The sequence below is a fragment of the Sceloporus occidentalis genome, unplaced genomic scaffold (assembly GCF_023333645.1).
Source record: "Sceloporus occidentalis isolate IW3139 unplaced genomic scaffold, rSceOcc1.0.p SCAF_29, whole genome shotgun sequence".
NCBI lineage: Eukaryota > Metazoa > Chordata > Lepidosauria > Squamata > Phrynosomatidae > Sceloporus > Sceloporus occidentalis.
The window spans coordinates 9,415,776-9,435,914 of NW_028317009.1; the positions used below are offsets into that span (position 1 = coordinate 9,415,776).

Here is a 20,139-nt window from a genome sequence, read left to right on the forward strand (position 1 = left end):
TTGTCCATGGTTGGTATTAGTTGGTGAGTGGACCGAAGTCTTAAACTTGCTACAAACTACATATAAAAAATGTAACATTGTATCCCACAAAAGCTTTACTCACGTGGTCTTCGTTGTAATGGAAGATGTTTTTTTCTGGTGTCCTCAAGGTCCTGGCTATGCCCAGATCCGTGATAAACTCCTTGGTTTATGGTCTTCCTCCTCTTGCAGCGAGACCACAACAGAATTCAGACGATCAGCGCTGCGAATGGAGACACAAGAATTATCCTCTTGAAGCTTGCAAGGTACTGAATATTTTTTATATTTTAATGCTTTTTCTTGATCCATCATGAATAACAGGGTTGCTACCAATCTTAACTTGCCCTGATCCACCCTTGGTAGGACTTCCAGCGCTGTATAAACCAATGCCCTTGGGTTAATGAATTACCGATCCCCATAAAGGTGGTGCTGAGCCCCCCTCCTGGGTTACATTGGAGGTAATGAGGGAGACGGTGTGTTAAATTTACCTATGATCGTCAGGAGGCAAATCAAGATGCCATAAGAGTGCTGAACCAGAGTCCGGGGCTGAAGACGTGACATCCGCTCCCGACGTACCCCTCTGCGCAGAGGTGGGTGAATTTGGCTGGCGAGCGTGGCACGTGCCGTGTTTGCAGGGGTGGCTGGCACATACCCTGTAGACGCAGTGAGCTTCTGTGCTGTTCTCTGTAAGCAGGTATCCTGGGGGGCACTTGTGGAGTTACAGGGAGAGAAGGGGTTAAATCTACCATAACAGCGGAAGATCAGATACATTTTAAGCCAGTAAAACGAAATCAGGTAAAGTGTTTCAAAATGTTTCTTCCTCTTTCATACAGGACAACTATTCTCATTATCCCTCGACACATGGGAGTGGTGGTTTAACAATCGAGAGGAGTGAATGCGGTGTATGGAGTGCAGCTTAACTGGGAATGCTTAGAAAGCACAAGGTAAGACCCCAAAGCTCTAATCTCTTCTGAAGTCTTGTGACCCCAGCACGCGTTGGGTGATACCTGCATTCGTGGCTCATCCATAGATCAACGCAGACAAAGCCGCGGCTGCAGGGGCTGCTGCTACAGACGTCGGAGACGGAGCCTTCGGTCACTCCTTCCCGGCTTATAACGGACACCGGCGAGGCCGTCGTGTACTCCATGGGCAGGCGGCAGCCGTTCAGTCTCGCGTTCTTTATGCTTCCCGATTACACCGAAGGAATTGGAGATCAGCGCATGATGGGACAGTGAGAATTCAGCATCGTATGGTGTATTCCAGGTAATGACGGGCAGGGAGAGTCTTTATACCCCATGGATTTACAGATGGCTTCTACTCTTACATTCACTAGAAATGCTTTTAGTTTTATTGAAGCCCATTGTTGTGAAAGCGTAAACGCTTACTATCTGTAACTATTGTTTTTTTACCTTGATAACCCGATTGGTTGATGCTTCCCAGAGTCGCGCATCTCGGAACGACTTTAATTTCTTTGTAGGTCCCGTGAGCTGCTGTCGTCTCTGTGCTCCCCTCCTCCATTAAAGCGAAGCGTGAACTCGTTCTGCATCCTTTCCAAGCCAGCTTTGTTCCACTCTCTGAGATTGTAGGAGACTGTTAGAAGCCCATGCCTCACATCGACAAAACAAACGGTGCCGTTAGATCCCTGGGTCATGCTGAACCATCGCTATGATCTACAGGCTGAAATACAATGACCCTAAAGCTGTCCCATCTACCGGCTGCTCTGAATCGGGAGCTTCAGATGTGGACGCGACTCTACCCAACGTGCAGCATGGCGCCTGTCACGGTATGGACTTCATGCTGTATTTGGTACCTGCAGGTGGATGGATTCGCTCCGGTCCTTAGAAGACAAACGCAGGATGATGCTGTCGGCGTTGCGTGTTCTTAACGTTGCCTGAAAATGTGTCCGCTGCGGATGGAGAGAATGAGGGAGCAGGTACCGGATGTGGCCTCCAGGATGGAAGAAGTTCGTGGACATCTGCAAAACGATGAGTATATAATGCGGATTACGCTATTCACTATGATACAGAAATGATCGCCCCGCAGAGCACCAGGCGGTGGCAGAGCGTTCAGATGTGATGTATGAAGAGTCCTTTCTGGCGGAACTTTGGCCCCAAACATTCGAATGGATTCCTTGATGATCGCGACTCCCCATTTTCCAATAATCTACACTATACTCTGGGCATTCACAAAGATGTCCCGGTTCAGGTGAGTCTCTTTAATATAACAAATATTGGCATGAGAAATAGCACTTCTTCTAAATGGCTTAATATAAAACACACTTTATAGTGGGAGACATTGTGATATCAGCGAGGTGGTGGAACAATTAATTCAGGTTTGTCTCTCTTTTTAATGTTCTTGTAGAGTTATTACCCGTGAGCCCATCGGTGAAAGCCAAGCCTGTACCTTTTCCGCAGTCCTGGTGAGCGGGTGGGCAATCACAGCTGGGGGTCCGGGGGTCACTGACGCAAGGAAAGTCGCAGGGTACGGGTGATGAGCAAGCTGTACCCTTCCTCGCACAGCCTGGGGAGCTATTAACGGCCTCCAGTGGGGCTGCTAGATCATACACCTGTGTTAAAGGAAACACACACACCCCATAAAGAAAATTATTAGATATCATTCTGCAGGTCAGCACAAAGTAGCTCAGATAACTCGGCGGAAAGCTTTGATACGGACCCCGCTACCGGTTGCGTTCTTACAGTTTAGTTACCCTTTGTTACCCTTTGAATGTCTATTGACCCGGCTCCTCGTGCAGTCCGGCTGCATATCTGCAAGTTGTATGTTACTGAATATTGGTAATAATATACGTTACTAATCAAAACTTTCTAATTTATTCGTGTCTTAAAGGAATCATTACCAACCTCTGTCCTACGTGATACCGGCCATGACTATCCTAACTCACCTGGTTATACCGCGTCCCTCTGCTCAGAGACCCCCAAAGTACCGAAGCTGATCCAGTTTACCAGATGCATCCGCAGCTCCCACGTCCACTACAGAGCGGCCGTCTGCCGTAAGAGGTAAGCGATACTCTGCGTGATAGAAAGTCATTACCTGCTTATTAAGAACGACGTTGCGGAGACAGCCTTTAAAGGGTTTGTGCGGAAGGAGATTGTGGGAACGAGGAGATGACTGCTTAACGCGTCCGAGCTGCCGAACGGCATCCGGCTCCCAAAACCTGCAGAGAATGGCATGCATATCAGACACGGGTCACAGTAACACGTGGTGTGGGGCTTTACTACTGCAGATAATAAACATGCATAAAAATTGTCATGACTCTTCAACACTTCCTTTCTCTTCATCCACGCAGACTGCAAACCCAGTGGAGCAGCCGCTAGGCATTAATCCTGGTTTATTGTCTGTGAATGCAGTAAAGTCAGCCCTGATCTCCAGCCCAAGCCGTCCATGTTCTTCATGCCTTCTGTCCTGCATGATGACTCCGTGGACTTCACAACTCGTTCGATCCTCTGTAAGTAGCTTTCCTCCGATTCCCATCTGTCATTTATCAAAGCCGTGCGGCAGCGATCCAGAGTCAGGCTGACTCCCTGCACCGAAGTCAGTAATTCATCTTCCCTGACTGCCCGACGTTGACATTTTCCTTAAATAAATTTGACTGCGTGCGACTCGAATCGTTGTGTATTTGCTGTGACTTGTCTTGGTTCCATGTAGAGTTAGCTGAGGGTCAGTTAGTTGAGTATAATGCAGCTCTGTGTTTGCTCTTAAAGATTCGCCTTCATTCTACTTCTGTGAGTAAAGGAGAATATTTAAGCTTTCCTGTGTCTGCATTAATTACATGTCTGGCTCACGATGTGTTAATTAACTTTATCTTTTATGTGCAGGTCTATCCGATGCCGTTCTCCATCTGAAATGTTCACCTGCTCTGGAAAGCCAAGCCGCAGCGTGGTCAGGTCTTGTCTGAAGATGAGAAGGAGCTGACCGCTCGTAATCTCTTTGGGAATGGAAACAAAACCACATTAAAAGCAGTGCGGCTGGACCCGGAGCAGACTAAGAATGTAATTCAACTGATTATTGTCAATGTAGACTTACTTTTACTTTCACTTCATGTTACTCATGACTTCATAATTGTATTTGTAACTCTATGCCTTGTAATTTGTAACTCATTGCACTGTACTTGTGATTCTTTGCTTTGTGATTTGTTACTCAATGCACTGTACTTGTTACTTTTTGACTTGTGATTTGTTGTTACTTGTGATTTGACTCTGTATTGTACTGTGTAGATATTCAATAAAAGTGGTTTAGTTGTCGATTTCTTCTCAGTTTGAATCAATTAAAGCACAGAGAAACATACAGGTTTCTCTTACTCCTAAAAAGCTCAAATGAAAGCATATGGGGGGGGTGGTGGTATATAATAATTTAATAACCATATATAATAGAAAGGAGAGAAGGTGCTCTGCCTCCGCTCTCTAGTTGATGATGATGCTCCTCCTCTCTAGGCCCTTTCCTGATACTCACCAACTGGGATGAAGTTCTTCCTGTCTCTTGACGCTCCGCTGTGTAGTAATAATCCATCTGTGCTGTCGCTTACGCACTCCAGCGATAGATGGCTGTCCGAGCAGTGGCCGATAGGATGAATCCATGCATAGCCGTTACCTCTGAGTCTGCTGGCAGCGTGGCCCAAGGAACGGAAGTCAAACAGTGGCACCTAGAAAGACAAATGGAAATATTTTAGTTTCAGAGGTAGACTGTCTGAAGTTGGTGATGTAAGGGATAAGTCACACGGGAACATGGTCTAGAGAATCTGCCTACCTGTAACCGGTGAGAGTCGACGTGCAAGTCACACCATTCAGGCAAGGGTTTTGGGGCAGAGAATAACAGTTCTGGTAAAATTGTTTCTGTACCGGACATCTGCAGGACACGTTTCCGACTTGGGGAATTGAGACTAAAGAGGTGCTACCTCCATCCACGAGAGGCGGGGATCTGCTGACTGCGCCATGGATTGTGCACCCGCCATCCTGCAAACAGAACTCAATGGATACTTGGGAATTCCTTTCCTTCAGAACTGATCGGATCTGTCATTGAGAAGAATACAAAAAAACTCAGTTAAGACGGCACCAAAAACTTATCTAGACACCATCCCAGTTCTATTGCCATTAGGCACCCCAGGACCATCTCCCTCCCACAACAAACGCAGATAAAGATGATTAAAACGCATCGCTCTTAGATCTTTACTTTTGTTATAAAGTAATAAACCCCCGGCTGTACCCTCAGAGATTCAAAATCAAGGGAATTATTTCCACAAAACTCTGAAAGACAAACAGGATACATCTAGATATCACGAGACTGATAAATATTCTGCGTTTTGTAATATCATTAATTTTAAGAGACAGCCAACGTTATTCTTACTCAGTAATAACGCCATAAACACTCTGTCCATACCTTCTCTCTCTGGGCTGTCAATAAGCTCGGTAAGATCTCGGGTTTGTGGCAGGAGGCAGCTCCGCATACTGAAAATGTCACGTCGGTCGCGTTATCCTCTGCGTTCACCACACTGAAGATGTGGATATGGCTGGGATGGGCAGCTGCCACGTCTGCCAGGACGGCCTGGAGCTGGTCACGTCTGCTGACTCCAAACTCATCCTTCTCTATGACTTCCTCTGCTGTAATGCCTAAAATGCGGGTTAAAAAGTTGCGACTGAGAAGCAGAGATAGTAACGTATTTACCCAGATAGGAGCAGGGAAGGGAATTGGGGTTACGCACTGAGTAGGACAGGGGTCACTTAATGCCAAGAGCGTTCCTGTCCCACCATTTCCTTCCATCCCTATGCAGGGATACTACATCATTTTAATGTCTTCATGGTACAATGTAAAGGAGTCCAGGGAAATGGTTACATATATATGTAGCTCTGGTGACCTGTACATCACTTCTTTATCTAGTGCAAACTCTATGATGGTCAAACCAGGCAGTCTTCCCATCAAATGTCCCAGCGGAGTCCTACAAGAATCTACCTGAGACCCCTCCGCACCACTTATTACTTACTTGTGAGTCTCAGAGACACCGAGCTGCGGAAGGCGTCACTTCCAATCTCTTGTACATACATTTTGATAGTAGAGAAGGTATCTGGCCACACACACCGTCAGAAACCGTAATATTGAGGTTGTACGTTCCCTGCGGAGGTCTCTCGGTCATTAGGATTGTCGCGTTGTTTTGGTTCAACCAAAAATACCTACAGAAAACAAACTGTCAACGCAATGTTATCTTCCTCGACACGCCTTCTCTCTCCCACATACACCAGACACGTCTTCTCTCTCCCACATACACCAGACACGTCTTCTCTCTCCCTCATACACCAGACACGTCTTCTCTCTCCCTCAAATTAAAGCATCGTTTTTCTGTTTTGGTTTTTTTTTTAACTTTATTTAACATCCTCCATGTTAAATAAAGTATTTTTTAACTTTATTTAACATGGATGATGTTAAATAAAGTTAAAACAAACAAAAAAAACCACCGATGTTTCAATTTAAGTCCTGGCAGAGGCGCCGAGCGGTCGCTCGTGACGTTTTCAGCGACCGCTCGGCGCCCCTCACTCTTAATATTCTGGCGCTCAGCTGTGAAGCACGCACCGCGGCAGATCGGGAAGACGGACGCCTCCCGCTTCCACCGCAGGACTCCGGCAACGAGGTAAGTAAGGATAGGGAGAAGGGGCAGAGGAGGGGGCAGTGAGAAGGGGAAGAGGGGGGGGGTCAGTGAGAAGGGGCAGAGTGGGGGAGGGGCAGTGAGAAGGGGATAGGGGTGGCTCCGGAAGAGTAGTCCGCACAGGGCACCAGAATACTTAAGGCCGGCTCTGCATACACCAGACACTTCAGCTCTCTCCCTCATATATCACACATGTATTCTCCCTCTCTTATACAACAGACACGTCTGCTCACTCCCTCATACACCAGACATGTCGTCTCTCTCCCTCATACACCAGACATGTCGTCTCTCTCCCTCATACACCAGACACGTCTGTTCATTCCCTCATACACCAGACACGTCTGCTGACTCTCTCATACACCAGAAACGTCTTCTCTCATACACCAGACACATCTTCCCTCATACACCAGACACATCTTCTCTCTTCCTCATACAACAGACACTTAGTCTCTCTCCCTCATACACCAGACACGTCTTCTTTCTCCCTCATGCACCAGACACGTCTTCTTTCTCCCTCATGCACCAGACACGTCTTCTCTCTCCCTCATACACCAGACACGTCTTCTCTCTCCCTCATACACCAGACACGTCTTCTCTCTCCCTCATACACCAGACACCTCTTCTCTCTCCCTCATATACCAGACACTTCAACTCTCTCCCTCATATATCAGACATGTCTTCTTGCTCCCTCATATATCAGATATGTATTCTCCCTCTCTTATACAAGAGACACGTCTGCTCACTCCCTCATACACCTGACATGTCGTCTCTCTCCCTCATACACCAGACACGTCTGTTTGTTCCCTCATACACCAGACACATCTTCTCTCATACACCAGACACCTCTTCTCTCTCCCTCATATACCAGACACTTCAACTCTCTCCCTCATATATCAGACATGTCTTCTTGCTCCCTCATATATCAGATATGTATTCTCCCTCTCTTATACAAGAGACACGTCTTCTCTCACCCTGATACACCAGACATGTCTTCTTGCTCCCTCATACACCAGACATGTCTTATGGAGCAAGAAGACATGTCTGATGTATGAGGGAGTGAGCTGAAGTATCTGGTGTATGAGCGAAAGAGAAGACGTGTCTGGTTTATGAGGGAGCGAGAAGACATGTCTGGTGTATGAGGGAGCAAGATGACATGTCTGTTGTATAAGAAAGGGAGAAGACATAGCTGGCGTATGAGGTAGCAAGCAGATGTATCTGTTGGATTTGAGAGAGAGAAGACATGTCTGGTGTATGAGGGAGTGAGAAGACATGTCTGGTGTATGAGGGTGCGACATTACGTGCCTGGTGCATGAGGGTGCGAGATTACGTGCCTATTGTATAAGAGAGGGAGAAGGCATGTCTGCTGTATGAGGTAGAGAGAAGACGTGTCTGGTGTATGAGGGTGAGAGAAGATGTGTCTGGTGTTTGAGGGGGAGAGAATATGTGTCTGCTCTATGAGGGAGAGGGAAGACGTGTCTGGTGTATGAGGGAGAGAGAAGACATGTCTCGTGTATGAGGGAGCAAGATGACATGTCTGGTGGATGAGGGAGAGAGAAGACGTGACTGGTGTATGAGGGAAGGACAAGACGTGTCTGGTGTATGAGGGAGAGAAAAGACGTGACTGGTGTATGAGGGAGAGAAAAGACGTGACTGGTGTATGAGGGAGAGAAAAGACGTGTCTGGTGTAAGAGGGAGAGAGAAGACGTGTCTGGTGAATGAAGGAGAGAAAAGACGTGTCTGGTGTATGAGGGAGAGAGAAGACGTGTCTGGTGTATGAGGGAGTGATCTGAAGTGTCTGGTGTATAAAGGAGAGAGAAGACATGTCTGGTGTATGAGAGAGGGAGAATTCATGTTTCGTATATGAGGGAGAGAGCAGACGTGTCTGTTGTATGAGGGAGCGAAAAGAAGTGTCTGGTTTATGAGGGAGTGAGAAGACGTGTCTGGTTTATGAGGGAGCGAGAAGACATATCTGTTGGATAAGAAAGGGAGAAGACATATCTGGCGTATGAGGTAGCAAGCAGATGTGTCTGGTGGATGAGGGAGAGAGAAGACATGTCTGGTATATGAGGGAGCGAGAAGACATGTCTGGTTTATGAGGGAGGGAGAAGACGTGTTGTGTATGAGGGAAAAAAAAATATATATATATATCATACATGTCTTTTCGCTCCCTCATACACCAGAGACTTTATCTTGCTCCCTCATACATCAGACATGTCTTCTCACTCCCTCATACACCAGACACGTCTTCTCTCTCCCTCATACACCAGACACGTCTTCTCTCTCCCTCACACACCAGACACGTCTTCTCTCTCCCTCATATACCAAACACATCTTCTCTCTCCGTCATACACATCCTCTCTCTCCCTCATACACTAGACATGTCTTCTCTCTGCCTGATACACCAGACACACTTCTTCTCGCTCCTTCATACACCAGACATGTCTTCTCGCTCCCTCATACACCAGACACACCTTCCCTCTCCTTCATGCACCAGACACGGCTTCTCAGTCCTTCATACACCAGACCCATCTTCTCTCTCCCTCATTCAGTAGACATGTCTTCTCCCTCCCTTATACAATAGACTCGTAATCTCGCTCCCTCATACACCAGACATCCCTTCTCCCTCTCTTATACAACACTTCATCCCACTCCCTCATACACCAGACACATCTGTTCTCTCATTTTTACACCAGACAAGTCTTCTCTCTCCCTCATACACCAGACACATCTCCTCCCTCATACACCAGACACATCTCCTCCCTCTTACACCAGACACGTCTTATCCCTCTCTTATACAACAGACATGTCTTCTCTCTCCTTTATAGACCAGACACTTCAGTTATCTTCCTCATACACGAGACACATCAGCTCGCTCCCTCATACACCAGACATTTCTTCTCATTCCCTCATACACCAGACATGCCTTCTCCCTCTCTTATACAACAAACACACCTATCTCCCTCATATACCAGACACGTCTTCTCTCTCCCTCATTAAAAAGACACGTCTGCTCGCTTACTCATACACCAGAGTTGTCCCATCCCTTTCATATACAACAGACATGTCATCCCGCTCCCTCATATACCAGACATCTCTTCTCTCCTTCATACACCAGACATGTCTTCTCCCTCTTTTATACACCAGACACCTCAGTTATCTCCCTCATACACCAGACACGACTGCTCACTCCCTCATACACCAGACACGACTGCTCACTCCCTCATACACCAGACATGTCTTTTGGCTCCCTCATACACCAGACACATCTGTTCTCTCCCTCATACACTAGACATCTCTTCTCTCCCTCATACACTAGACACATCTCTTCTCTCCCTCATACACCAGACACATCTCTTCTCTCCCTCATACACCAGACACATCTCTTCTCTCCCTCATACACCAGACACATCTCTTCTCTCCCTCATACACCAGACACATCTCTTCTCTACCTCATACACCAGACATGTCTTCTCCCTCTCTTATACACCACACGTCAACTACCTCTCTTATACAACTGACATGTCCTCTCACTCCGTCATTCATCAGACACATCTATCTCCCTCATACACTAGACACGTCTGCTCAATCCCTCATACACCAGACATGTCATCCCGTTCCCTCATACACCAGCCGTGTCTTCTCTCTCCCTCATACACTAGACATGTCTTCTTGCTCCGTCATACACCAGACATGTCATCCCATTCCCTCATACACCAGAGATGTCTTCTCGCTTCCTCATACACCAGACACATCATCTCTCTCCCTCATACAGCAGACACGTCTTCTTGCTCCGTCATACACCAGACACGTCTTCTCTCTCCCTCATACACCAGACACATCTTTTCTCTCCCTCATACACCAGACACGTCTTCTCCCTCTCTTATACACCAGACACGTCTACTTCCTCTCTTATATAACATGTCCTCTCACTCCGTCATTTATCAGACACATCTATCTCCCTCATACACCAGACACATCTGCTCAATCCTTCATACACCAGACGTGTCATCCAGTTCCTTCATACACCTTACAGACCGGCACTAAAGATCGTCCTACCTTAGCAGTGATCCACCTGAATGTTCAAAGTCTGACATCTCAAACACTTGTCATGACATAGAGTATTCCAATTTACCTCTGGATTGATGAATAAATATCCATCAACTTCTCTGAGACCTCTTTAAGCAACTGGTCAGCCACCGGCCGACATGGTCAACCTATAACCCATTGCGTGTCAATAGTGAAGTGCATTAATGACCATGAAATGCGTGTGTTATTCGAGCCATGGAACTCACCTGGGTATTTGAGAGACGGCGGAATAGTGTTTTGTATCCCATCTTCATCCAGCACAACGACCTTCCCAATCTCTGCTGATGACCACCCGGCTGTTTTAAACAAGAAAAAATGGTAAGACATTCATAAGTATGTCTGCATTCGTGCCCATCTGTATTTTTAATCATTTGTCCTACATTCTGCTGTCAGGAACTGTACAATATACGATCAGCATGCCCTGCCGGAGAATTAACTAGGACTAATTTCCAATACGTCCCTCCTGTTTAGCTGTCACGGGGTCAGGTAGCGAAGGAGGATCCAACTATGCAGATATGTGGACGTAGCGCAGTCCAGTAAACAGTCCGGTTAAAGGGCAACGGCAAAACAGCGAGGTCAAAAACGTATCCGAGGTCGAGGTAGGCAGATCAGAAGCATAAACGGTATAAACAGGTCCGGGTCAGAGGCAGGCAGCGCAGAGTCGTAGTCAAAAAACAGGCAAACAGCACACCCAAAAAGCAAAACACTTTGAACGGGTAACGTAAATGAAAACAAATGGCGTTTAAATAGAGAAGGCACTCACAGTTAGGCCGCGGCGTGGCGTGCGCGGCGTGCGCCGCGTGACGTCATAGCGGCCGCGGCAGACATCCGATCCGTGGTCCCGGCGGGCAAAGGAGGTGATGTGCCTGCACGTCCTCGGCGTGCCGGCACTTCCCCGAGCGAGGTTGTGGAGGCAGGACTACCCTGCTGACGTCGGGTCGCGGCGGAGGTGGAGCCGCGACACCGACGTGACCTTACCGCGCCGGTGGCGGTGACGGGCGCGCCTATCCGACGTCGGGTCGCGGCGGGGGCGGAGCTGCGACCCCGACGTGACCACACGGCGTCATCGGCATGGAGGAGTGAGCCGCCGCGAGCACCCGAGGTACGTGCTGCGGCGGCGCGCATGACATTAGCTCAGTTAAGCGCGGAATGAAAATAACTCTGACAGCCATTAACGTTGGCTAAAGATTATTCATTCGCTGTTGCTGCTCACTTTCACTTGGCGGCGTTTCCCAGGAGGGATTTTTGGATGTAAACTCATTGTGCAGATTTAAAGCGATCTTATAAATATCAACTCTTATATTTTACATGTCATTAGCCTACTTAAAAAATGTAAAAAAATAAATAAAAAATAAGAATGGGCATGCGCGTCTGTCCTTGGCAAGGAGATTAATTATTTTTTCCTTTGTTTCGATCTCTCGTATGCTTAAATTATTCATTCATTTTATGTACATATAAAAAAATTCATATTTATAAATCTTCTAGCAAAAAATGACATGTCTAGAACGACCTTTATCTTACAGCCACCATTCGCCGCGGGTCTCTATAATCAATTTAAAAACAAACATTATTCCTGCCTCTTTATCAAGAGAAAGTACGTATAACCAAACTGATGTTCGGGGGGGGGGGGATAGGAAGGGTTATTAAAGACTTGGTGACAAGAAGAAAATTAGATTTCTGAGCCGAAACATGTAAAATAATGCATCTGGGACAGAGAACGTAAAGATATAATTCTGATGGTCATTTGGCAAAGTAAAAGTAAACGGGGCTCCGTTCTCTGCAGTATCCAGATCCACAGCATACAAAAAATCCGATGTCTCATAAAGTTGAAATATCCAAACACAAAGCTACTCGCTGTCATAAGAGATACATTGTAGTTTGTCCGCATGTACATTAAACCGGTTACTTAATATTAGGAACAAAAGAGAGATACAAGTGCGCCATATCTTATTACTGCATTATATATATATATATATATATATATAGTGGTTTACAATCCTACTATAAGTCATATTGTATAAAGGGGTCTGGGGTCAGAAGGTGACCCCGCGATATTTTCATTTAAGAGTACTATCACTTGTTGAAATGTAAGTTGGTTCTCTAAACACGGCATGTAAACGCTTGCTACGTTACCCGAGATATTGGCTGGCGAACATAAAGCCACCCCGTAGAGGTGTTAATGCTGAAGGCCACTGGTTCCTCTCCAGACACGGAGTACGTGATCGTTCCATTCACGCCATAATCGTCATCACGGGCCGCAACGCGGAGGAAGCTGCTTCCCACGGCAGCATCTTCTCTCAGGAAATCTAGGACACGAATGAAAACATTTGAATTCTATGTTGTCCACTGGGGTCCCAAATACCCCATGGGCGAGCCGGCCAAGCTCTTGTGGACCAGCAGATCTAGGAAGACTCTTAACGCTGAATTCCACTTAAAGCTATAATTAGAAGAGGACAGAAGAACATGATGGGGACTTGGTGCTTGTAGAGATCTCATACTCTACCCACGGAGACTCAATTACATTCGTAGTGGTTGTTCTCAAAGCTGGGGTCGTTGTCAATTTGGTCCTGGATCTGTATGTTGATCTGGCACAGCCCTATGAGAGGCTCGGCCGCCTGGTCTGTGGCTTTGATGGCGATGGGGAACTCTTTCTGCTTCTCCCGATCAAAGCTCTGAAGGGTTGTCAGGACTCCTGCGTGGGAAACGTGTTAAAGAAAGCACGGAGGCGATGTGACTGGCAATTCCTGCTATAACACGTGAAGAACATTTTCTCATAAGCTTTTGAGAAAAAAAGCTTGGCTGATTAACCTGACCTACAACCATGGTTAAAACCTGCATCGCCGAGCCTATCTGACCCACTGGTTCTAACAGAATCAAATGAAGCTCCATGATGTCACCTCTGGCTGTTGACCCTGGGGTAGAAGGGTAGAAGCGTATCCACCAATCCAGCAAAAAGCATATTAAAAACCTAGAACACAAATACACTGGGAGGAAAGTGTGTCCTCGGTCACCGTGCCGCAGCCCGTCTCTCCATACAATGTTTAAAGGGCTTTAAGGTATAGGAGGCTGTGGCACCTGTGTCCGGATGGATGCTGAATGCAGGAAGAGAGCCCTCGCGATGAACGATCCCGTACTTCACTTGACCGTTGACGCCAACGTCTGCGTCTTTCGCCTCCACCTGCAGCACAGACGTTCCTGGGGGCCGGTTCTCCAGGACTACGGCGTGGTGACGGTACTGGGCACACTGGAAATAACGTTAAATCCACACATTTGTTTTAGGATCCGGCTACATCTTGGAGCCAAGGACAGTTCTAACGCGGCTTTAGTTTGTTGGCGTTCAGTAAGGGATGATTCTCCTAAGCGGTTTTCTGGAGTTTGATTTAATGTATGAGGTACCTGATGGAAGACGGGCTTGTTCTGGTTGACGTCATCGACTCTCACGGCGACCGTAGTAGTGCTGGTGAGGCTGTGAGGACCCCCCGAAGCGGTGTCATCTGTGGCGGTCACATACAGAACATACTCGGCTCCATGATGCTTTGGAAGCAGGTTAGAACCAAGACGGATTATTCCTGTTAAATGATTTGAGGGTAAATCAGTCTCATTGTTACAAATCCTTAACCCAGGGTAAGTGATACCCCCTACTCAACTATTTAGGAACTTCAAGTTATAGTTACTGTAACGGAATTCTGGTGAGGAACTCGATTTTATCTCGATGACTAATTTTCTTCTTTATGTAGCAGAATATGCGAGAAATCATCAGGTATCTGTAAAAAGCATCGGTGGCATTGGGGGGGGGGTGTTAGTTATGGATGTATACAAAATATAGCTCTACGTACCTTTCTCGGAATCAATAATAAAGTTCCCTTCTTTATTTCCTTCCGAAATGTTGTAAGTCACATGATCTCCATCTGGATCAAAGGCATGTACGGTGGCAACCAGGGTGTTGGGAGCAGCTTCCTCCGATACAAACGTTCTGTATCTGGAAAACGGAGAAACGCTGCCAAGAGACCCATTCAGTGCTACCTCCTACCCCGAGGCTCGGCCAACACCAAACCTATAGGTCTTCTGAGCCGAAAACTCATCCCAGCCTCACCGGTCCTGGCAAAGAAGTTATAAAATAAAGTCTATGCAGTCGCCTTTCATTTATGGATCGTATTGGGACAAACTCTCGAGCCTTCGTTGGGAGAGACCTGATGAACCGCAATGTATTACAATGTATTAGGTTATGGGAGTGAAGCTACAATATTTAACACCATAAAGAAAAAAGACCGAACCGTGACCTTCTCCCCGGCAGAGACGTAATAGACGTTCTACGCCCGGCTTTAAAACGTATCGCGCTCCAAAGAATCGCAGTAATTACAGACATGTCATCGTTAATAATAGGTTAAAAAAGAAAAAAACTAAATTGCATGAATTTGTGCAAGCGGAAGAAATATGAAATGAGAAAACCCTGAATGAGAAAAAAGGGTAACCAACGGCCATTACGCCGAGACTTCTGCTCTCACCGGATCACACGGCTACAAATTGAAGGAGACTGGAGAGGAGATTATTTGTGAATCCCTCGTTTAATGCACCAGGCTGGAGGGACGCTAACGCCGCTCGGCAACAAATTATAGCCCAAGGCCCCTGTCTTTGCCTCCGGTCTAACGAGCAAATTGATTTTAGCTTTGACAGTTGTAAAGCTAAGTGACTTCGCGGGAAGGTCTCCCAAGACAAAGGAGGCTTTAAAGAATACAAGTAGGGCAACAATGTATCAGTTACAGAAGGTGCAAGTTTGTGATGGGGGAGAAGAAGGGAGAGAAGAAAGGATTCCGGCAATACACCGAGATGCGTTAATGGACAAAACAAAACAAACTTTGGCCCCTCGAGACGCCTCTCTTTAAACGACCATCTCACGCTCATTAAACTGACTAATGGCCCTGCAATCCTTCTGACAATCAGGGCTATACACGGCACCCCGGGTAGAGCGAGTGCAACATACAGGACAACAGAAACGGCATTTCATACGCCTCGCGGAGCGCGTGCACCATCACCCTGGCCTGCGGGGGGCAGTATAGAGTGGCTGTTAATTACCTGACAACACTATCCCTCTTCTAAAATGATCACCTAGCATTGTATTGCCCTCCCCTTTGGAAGCGAAGCTTAGAAAATTGCCCAAAGTTTAACAATTAATCTTTGGGAAAGATTGCCCAAACCTCTCAAGTTTGAATCGGTTTTGGATCCATTACTTCCACGCTGTGAAGGGGAAAGGTTTGCCACCTACATGTCGGCCCTACCCTAACTAAGAAGAGTCTCGTGAGCTGCACATGGTTTGAGAGAACTCCGGAGCTTCATCGTTCACGTTGGAGACACGGATGCGGACGGTGGCTGTCCCGGTGTTTGGGTCTTCTCCGTGGTCTATCGCCAGAACCACAAACTCGTAAAGATGGTTGGGCCTCTCGTAATCCAACTCCCGGACGGGGCTGATAACGCCCTCCTCGGAGATGCCAAAATCGGGGCTCAAAGAATAATAGGAAACCTCGCCATTCAAACCGGAGTCGCAGTCGGTGGCTGTCACTGGTTAGAAGCAAGAACAATAAGCATGCGCGGCGCTCTGATACACCATATCATTACACATCAATACAGCTGGCAGCTGACACAGCCCTATAGTAGGACAGCCGTACGGTTTTGGGGATTATGGCTGTAATTGAGTCTGCTGCTGATCGCTCGACGTTCACTTTTTTTATTCCCAGATATCACTGGGTGAAAATTATTTTGAAGCCTTAAAGGGAAAATTACATTTTACCCAATACATTTATACACTTATACACACACATACGCACACATACACACACACACATACATACATACACACGCACACATACATACATAAATATATATACACACATACACACACACACACATACATACACATATATATACACACACACATACATACACACGCACACATACATAAACATATATACACACACATACATCCATATATATATACACACATATATATACACACATGTATACACACGTATACACACACACACACACATACATACACACAAACAAACATATACATACTCTGAGTATCTCACCGCATGGGTGACATCTTTCAGACTGATGCAGAAAGCTATATTATACTATATATTATACCATATATAATACTATATATTATACTATATATTATACCATATATAATACTATATAATTATATTATACTATATATCATACCATATACTATACTTTATATTATACCATATATTATACTATATATTATACCATATACTATATATTATACTATATATTATACCATATATTATAGTATATATTATACTATAGAAATATGACAAAGTCTTAAAAAATGAAAGTTTTCCAGTCCCAGAACGGAGAAGAGTCAGTCTCGGTTTCTAAGCGCATAATAAAATTCTACCTCTTCAGTAATTAACAAATAGATCCTCTTCTCAGCCGCTATCTCCTAATATACCAAGAAGTGAGAGTTATCACCTGAAAAGTGCATTCTATCTCGTGGGGCGTACGGGTAGAGAGCTATAAGACCCCCCCACGCCAGCAAGGACTATCACATTAACCTTGTAAGAGAGCGGCTGCCGCAGGCACTGTTTCAGGTACGTTATCCTTGCTATAGATTCGCTGCTGAAATTCCGGCTTGCAGTCATTAATATCTGTGATTTCAACCGCCACCTGCAAGATATTCAATGAGAAAAATATTCAACCTGCATTACATAGCAACGCATCCAAATGTATATCATGCGCGCGGAGACATCTCAAGCCACTAAACGTCTCCTGCCGGGGTGCGTTCTCCCCAAACTCGTGCGCCAGCGTTGCACGTCCCAGCACACGAGCCGACATCTTTCTGATATTCATAAATTCCACTATTTTATCTCCTTTTGGGCTAGAAAGAGTCTCCCACCATCTGTGCAGGCATTAGCGAGCCTCTCTGTGCAGCACTTTAATTAAAATATATAGGAACATTATGGAAGAACATTATAGGAGCTCTGTTTCCTGATCTCGTACTTCATTAAAACATAATGACTACCTGGCTACGAATGTATGAGATATGGGGCAACACAACAGCGTACATTGCGGCATATACAGAGAAATACTCCTAGACCCCGTCCGCCGTCTGTCGGGCTACCTGCACGGTGCTCTTCAGGTCCGTCGGCTTTTCGGTAGCGGTAACTCCCAGTAGAAACTGGTGCGGGTCACTCTCAAAATCTACACCTGATGAGCGTCACCTCGCCAGTGATCCGGTCCACGGAGAACAAGCTTTGGGGATCTGCGACAATGCTGTAGCTCAGGGGATTACTTTGATGCGATATCGCGGATACGGTCACCAACCTAGAACACGGAGGACAGGTCAATCCATCGCGGGCTGCGGCTCCAAAACGAAAGAGACCGTTGAATGGCGACTTACGTGCTTCCCGGGGCAGCGCTTTCTGGAACGTGTACGGTGTACGAAGCTTGTTTAAATTGTGGGGGTCTGACACCGGCGATCACAGACACGACAGCCGGGGAACCTCTCATCCCAAGCTTATCAGCGGCCTGCACATTGAGCAGATACTCCTGACCTTCCTGTAGACTCTGGTTAGTTGTCCGTATCCAACCTGTGCTGCGGTCAACGACAAATCTGTCTTCTCCACCTGGAAAGCCAACAGGGGGCTTGCAGAAAAGGTTCTGGGATACCCACCAGAAAGGGCACACATCTGAGAGAGGAACGTGTCGGGATCATATACATTGTGCATTTCGTATGCTGTTTCTGGAATTATTACCTTCCAATAAGAAATACTCCACTTCTCCGCTCATGCCTTCGTTTTTATCCATAGCATGTAGCTTATACACGCGTGTTCCCGGGCCGGCAGAAGGTAACACCGCAGCCAGGAAAGGCGAGGGCTCCATTGTCTGGGCTCTGGTCATTAACGTCCACCATGGTCAGCTCCAGGTGAACGAGGTACAGAGCCGCTCCTGGCGGAGTTCCGAAGGGACGCTAGGCCGGTATTCCTAGAATACCGGCCTAGTGTCTCCAGTCATTGTCCTGGCCCTGAAGGCTTCTTTATTCAAACATCAGGTGTTGTAGAGCAGCTAATTATAAGCTTGTACCATTCAAGTGATTTAACCCACCCAAGCAGTTAAAATCTTTTTTTAAAGATTAATGTGCACTCTGTACTGAAAAGCAGTCCCTACTAACGGGATAGGTTGTGTGTATGCACATGGGTTAATCCTTGGTAACAGTATCCAGTTCCCAGAAGTGCCAAATGATTTAAATGCCCCCCAAAGCAATTATTATTATTGTTGTTCACGAGAGCAGACAAGCGGTGTGCGGGGACCCGAGGCGTGCTGCGCTCAGACAGGCGCCTTCCGCCTATGGCTCCGGCTACATACATCTAGAAAATCACATTGCCCCCGGGCCACCACGAGCTACGGATCCAGCCGTCCTTTCCCTTTTAAATGAGCCGATTTCTGCGCAAACGTCTCCAGCGGAAAATCACACCGCGGGCGATGCGTGGGGTTAGGGGCCCTGACAAGGCTTTAAATTATCCATAAACCTCGTTCTGCGGTCGCATCTGCTTCCTAATCCGCATTACCCAGGTGAATGGTTTCATTACACAGTTAATGGGAAATATACCTGAATTGGTGAGTTTCGCGTGGCCGTGGGGTCTGGGGAATATACATTGGGCATTGGTGACCAAAGAACGCTATGGAGGCGTCGGGCTGTCTGGTAGTGATGGGAGTATACTCCTGATCTAATTATGTATAAATAGCTGTGCTGTTCTGTTTGCTCCCTACACTAAGTCTCGACTAGAGCTTGGGTGATCACAAAGGGTTAATTCCTAATTGAGCTTTCAGCGGAAAGAAAGATCTCTATGGCGGAGATACTCGGAGTACGGGTCTCTGTCACACCAAAGGAACCCCATAGATAACTTGACAAGAAGGATAAGCGGACTTGGAGCAAACCCACCGCTGCCACCGAAGGACTACCAGCCGCGACATCCCACCTGGCCACGCAAACCGGGACGTACATCGATCCGGCATGAATGCTCCATGTACAGCACCTCGCGGGACGTTTTCGGATGAAGGGCCAGCTGGTGCCCCAAACCATAGTGCCCTATGACAGCGGAGACCCCAAAGGTGACCCCAGCAAGCATCTAGCAAGACCGCCAGCCCCCGCCAGGCTTGTCTGGATGGGATCATCTTGGTTAATAAATCTGGAACATCCCAACAATACTCTTCAAAGAGTCATGACCTCATAGGAAACATGTCCACCAAAGGAGAAGCTTCAGCTCCGCTTCTCACATAAAATGAAGAATCTTTTCTCCGACGTGCAGAAGAGCCTTGAAATATTTCAGTTCCCGAGGTACGAGCCCCGCGCAGGCTCAGCC

The 20,139-nt window shown here is 46.7% G+C and overlaps 1 pseudogene; it reads right to left on the reverse strand.

Moving 5' to 3' along the window:
* The window catches only part of LOC149299308 (neural-cadherin-like), a 72,059-nt pseudogene that overhangs the window by 47,644 nt on the left and 4,276 nt on the right, over window positions 1-20,139 (reverse strand).